Below are 5673 nucleotides of genomic sequence, written 5' to 3'. Positions count from 1 at the left end.
GGTGCCCAACCTGGGCATCCAAGCAGATGGTACTCCCCCCACCCCCGACTGTGTTCTGCACCCTGCCGTGACCTGTGTGTGACCGCACGTTGTCATCAGTGCCCGCGTGCGTGTGCCCAGTGTGCATGTGCACTTGCGGGATTGCACACGTGCGTGCATCTGTGGAACCACGCCTCTCTGCTGGCTGCTCTGCGCCTGTGAGCTCAGGGTCCTCAGGTCCCACCCCCATCCATGCAAGATTCACACCATCTGGGGAGAGAATGCGGAGGAGGTGGCAGTGGTGCGTGCAGAGCTCCGTGGAAGTGTCAGAGCACCCGGCAGGACAGCGCATCCACTCAACTTCCTCTCCCTCACTGGAAAATATTAAAAGTCTGCATTTTATAAAGAACATTTTAAGGCAGCCTTAGTGGTTGCACCCCTGTAATCCCAGCACTCTAGGAGGCTGAGGCAGCAGGATCAAAAGTTTAAGCCTATCTTGTGCAATTTAGGGGGTCTTAGCAGCACACTGGAGAGTGGGGTGGGAGAGAGAGGGGCCAGACAACATTTTTCTGTAAAGACCCAAATCTGAAGTGGCCTTAAACCCCGGCACCTGCCCCACACCCTGCAGGAGCCAGTTGAGTTCCCGTTTCCCTGGATTCACCCTTCATCTGAGTGGGAGCCAGTCCAGCATCACTTGGGACTCAGGCCTGAGACTTCCAGCAGTCAGGCCAGGAGACAAAGCTCACTGGGGGAGGCACCCAGGGTGCAGGATGAGCTACAGTGGCCCAGAAAACTCTGCACCGTGGGGAGCCCACCCTGCTGTCTTGCAGTGTTCCTGGCTGGTGGCCCTACCTTAGGCTTCCAAAAGTGGGTGAGGGGGGCACCCTCCCCAGGGAGAGTCCAGATCCCCAGCAAGCAGGAGGCCTCTGCGGGATTGCTGTGGAGCCCCTGAGCCCTCCAGTCACAAGCCCTCTGGGCTCAGCATTTGCCGATGTGCACCACCACTGGGGGTCATCTGCAGAGCCCTGTCCTGGGTGGGGTGGGGCCTATGCATCTGGATTTGTGGAGCGCCCGGGGCAGTCGCATGAGTCATGGGTGTTGGGCCCCAGCTTGGAAACCGTGGCTTCGGGGAAAGGTGGGAGGGTGAGAGTGTGGGCATTCCATATGTGTCAGGGTTCTGCTGGCTGTGGAGTGCCTGGGCTTGGAGAACGCCTGGCCAGGGAAGGCTTTGCATGGTTTGTATCTGGGTGTCCCTCAAAGCCTTATGCATGCAAAGAAAGGGACCTTGGCAAAGTGATTGGGTGGGGGTTCATAGCCTACGGCTCTGAGGTGGGGTCACTGGGGTGCGGTCTGGAGGGGCCCATCTCCCTCCAGCTCCTCGCTCCATCTCTGTGCTTCCCGTTCCCCATGATGTGAGCACCTCTCCTCCGCCAGGCCTCACTGTGGTGCAGTCCACCTTGGGCCAACTGTGGACTGAAATGTGAGCAAAATAACCCTCTCCTTTTAGGTGGTACTGAGAAAACTGACAAAGGCAGAGTCCCACCCAGCACTATGGGTGTGCACATGATAGTTAGATTTGAGTGTGCATAGAAGTGTGTAGGTATAGATGTACAGCTTTCTATCATTGAAAGTGACTTATGGATGATGTGCAGTGTGTTGCTTCAGTAGTTTTTAAAAATCCGAATAGAATTGCAGAGAACAGGAAGTGTGAGCAGTGCCTAGGTGAAAAGCAGTCACAGATCTTGTGGTGAAGCTCATTTTCTATTGTTGTGGGTCTGACACCAAATGTAAAGGGGAAATGCACAAGGAACAAATACAACTTGCAAAGCAAATTTAATGCAAATGTAAATTGAACCTAAATTTAAATTAAATGCACACATAAAAGGACAAATGTAAAATTGGTACGGACTTCTGACACAGGTGGTGCAAGTGAGATGCCCCAGACGTGGCTGTGCGCATGCGCTTGTGAGGTCCTCCCGGCCTCCTTCCTCCCTTCACTCCCTGCCTTGTCTGCCACTCCTGCCCCACCTGCAGTTGGCCCCATGGTCAGTGCATCGCAGCAGCTCCACCCCTTAAGCAGGTGCTACAGGAGGCTGAGGGGAGGCCGCTCACGCTGCAGTGGCCTGGGCAGGGGCAGCCATCAGCTGTGCCTGCAGGTGTGAGTAAAGCACAGCAGGCAGGTGGTGCGCAAGATGCCACTTGAGGCCAGGGCAGCCTTCTCCTCTCTGCTGGCCGGCCTCTCAGTCCCTGTTCTGAACCTGCACTGTGTCAGCCTGGCAGCTCCTCAGGCTCCTCACGCTTTAGCTCAGTGCACGCTAACTGCAGAAGTCTTCAGAGGACGGCTGGCTCTGCAATGTTCCCACAAACGTCGTTGTCAGTTCCTTCAGGGTCCGGTAAAGCACCTGTGCGACTGCTTGGTGGGATTTAACGTGTGGAGGGAACTTTCTGTCTGCTCACTGAGTGTGGATTGCTGTTAATGGTCTGTTGTGTTTCTTTTTTCTTCTTGAGCCAGTTTTTTTCATCAAAACTCTCAGTCACTTTAGAATATTTGGCCTGCACACTTGTTAGTAGTCACTCATTAACTGTAATTAATTAAGTTTAGTCATCTGCTTAGTGAGGCTCCCCCGGGAGGTCTCTTTCTTGGTTAACCTGTAACTCAGGGGGGAAGCCAAACACTGAACAGATACATTCAATAGTTTGCTGTTAACATATTAAAAAGAATAGAAAAATAGAAGGGGTGGTGTGAATTCTTACTGTACATCGTATTTATTTTTGGATTTTAGGGGTTTTTTTTAAACAAATACAGCTATTACATGGACTACTTTGGGATAACTTTGCCAACAGATGATAATACATTTCAGTGAAAATATAAGGTCTTTCCTATTTATTACTTATGTTTGTAGTTTTTTTTATTGGAACTTAGTTTTTCAGATATATAATCCACAATATGTACATCATGTAAAGGTACAAGATCCCAATGATGAATGTATCGTATACCTAAAAGTTTCCAATAAACCTAATGAAAAAATATAATGTACAATACATAATATTATATATATATAGTTTTGAGCATATCCAACCTCCATTCCCCTTCCTTATAATCCCCTAACCTTCCTTTGATCCCTTGCTAATAATTTTCCTTCTACTTTCAGGTCGTCTTTCTGTTTTTGTTTCATATAAGATTCTACATATTGGGGAAAACGTGCAATACTTGTCTTTCTGAGTCTACCAAATTCGAGTTATTTGGCTGAACAGGATGGAAAGTCCCATCCACTTTCCTGCTCTTGACATGGTTTCATTCTGACTTCGGCCTTGCGTTGGTCATTCTCATCTGCCTTGCCTTCGTTGTGAAATCAGTTTTTCCCGGTATGACATTCTTAACCGGGGACTGTGTCTTAGCACGTCAGTGTGTTTGGGGTACACCTCCTCCCACCTCCTCCACTCTACCCCCAGCCCCAGTGAAACCCCTGACACTGGGTGTTGGATTCCACTGGACATGTCCTAGGGTTGTCCAGACCCCTCCAGCGTCTGTGTTCTGTTTCATCTGAGTTGGAAACGGATCTTCCACGTGCTCTGTTTTCCATAGTCGCCATCTGCTGCATCCATAGGTCTTTCTCCACTTGCATTTCCTGCTGTTCTTAAACTTCCCTTAAAGTTCTTTTTTGGATTCTTCAGAGTGCTTGTAGCACTCTATTTATGCAGCTCTCTCTCTCTGCAAGTTTAGTTCCAATGGCCACTAAGCATTTTCTAAAACGAGCAAATCGTTCTCTGTATATTTTCACCTCCACTTTCTTTTGCTATTTCTTCCTGCCTCTGTGCTCAGCTTTCAGTAAGTGCAACTCATCGAGAAGACGAACTTGTCCGAGGAATGAAGGAGGGAGGCGCTGCCCAAGATTCATGCAGAACAGAGCTGAAGTGGAAATGGCCCCGGGGCGGGCGATGGGGACAAATGCTGCACACTGGACAGTTTATTTCTGCTGCCTGCTTTCCTCAAAACTCAACGTGGGATGCAAACTGCAAGCCACAGTACTTTTCTCTCTGAAGCTTCACTGCTGGGATCTTGATCCCCTTTGGCAGAGAAGCAGTCTGGTGGGGAATGAGTTCAGGATTTTATCAGCGACCCATCTCACTCTCCAGATAATCCTCATAGGATTCTCCCATGCCTTTGACCTTGTATTTTTTGGGACCTGTCTGGCTGTGTAATTTGTCATCAGTTCTGCCCAGAACATCTTGAACTCTTTTGAACTCTATGCTCAGTTCTTTTTTACAGCAGCTTTGGAAAGATCTACATATTTATGTGTTTATTATTGAAGAGATGTACTATTAAATGGGAAGCAGAGTCCTTCACCTTAAAGAACACAAACTGAACTGAGATTTTAGATAGCTGCTGCATTTTAGTTACTTTCTCATCATTGGACCCTATACCAGACACCCACAGCTCAAGGAGAAAAGGTTTATTTGGCACACAGTGTGTAGAGGCTTCAGGTCATAGTCAGCTGGCTCCAATGCAGGGTGGCCATGCAGAGGAGAAACAGAGGAGAAACAGTCCATGGAGGGGGGCACAAAGCAGAGAGAGAAACGGGAGAGGGAGGGAAGATGACCTTCCTGGTCAAAGCCCCGGGGACTGGCCTCCTCCAAGCAGGCTTTGCCTTCCAACAGCAGGTCTAGCTGTGAACTCACCAGTGCAATGACCACTGTGAGCATCTGCCCCTGGGATCCAGTCACCTCTCAAAGCCCCACAGTGAGCGCATGAGGCTTTGGGGACATCTAGACATGAACCATCACATCATTAAACTCTAAAAGGACAAAGGCAACTATTGAAAGAATATCATATAGGCACATGTATAACTAAATAGGGTGAATAAGATTATATGTGGCATGGCTAGGGATTTAGCTCAGTGGGGCTGCTGCCTGCCTCCAAGCACAAGGTTCTGAGTTCAATCCCTGGTACAAAAAAACTTATATGTGGCACTTTCCATAACAATTATAAGGAAAAGAAAGAGAAAATAGAGCAAAATAGTGGAGTTAAATTCTACCAAAATTCTCTCTTCCTTAGAGGGTCTGTTCATACCGTTAAATTCATAAACTTGAAAACTGGGGAAATGAGTTAAATCCTTTTTAAAAGTTAAAAGTAAATACTGGTGGTGAAAATAAACAATATACAGGAAGAGAAAAGTGAAAATATTTGAGTGGTTGAGAAAGAAAAATGTAGAGAGTAGTGAGAGAGAGGTGCACATCGAAAGGCACAAGTGTGAACAGAGATGGATAAACATCGTGTAACCTCCCACTTGTAACAGGTTAGATGTAGTGCTTACAAAACCAGGTCTTAAATTTTGTTTGAAAAGTGAAATGTAATTGTATATTCAAACAGACTTACTTGGAAGGAATTTAAATATTCCATTAAGGAAATTTTTAAAATAATATTAAATCGAGTTAAAATATTTGTCAGGAAAAGACAATAAAATGGAAATCAGGGTATGACCCTGAACACATTTCTTAATTTCCAAAAGTCTTTATGTTCCTACCTGTGTCATGGGCAGGATAAAAACAGAAGCTACATCCCAGTGAATTCATATAGGGATGGATTATGTTAAAATTTACATAAGGGATAGAAGTGCATATAGGACATAAAAGCTGTTATACAAATTTAAAATAATTTTAAGTACAAATTTAATAAAACAAATGTGAAAAAAT

Source organism: Fukomys damarensis, unplaced genomic scaffold (genome assembly GCF_012274545.1).
Source record: "Fukomys damarensis isolate Sample0158 unplaced genomic scaffold, DMR_v1.0_HiC HiC_scaffold_1, whole genome shotgun sequence".
NCBI classification, from domain to species: Eukaryota; Metazoa; Chordata; class Mammalia; order Rodentia; family Bathyergidae; genus Fukomys; species Fukomys damarensis.
This window is presented reverse-complemented; position numbering follows the sequence as displayed.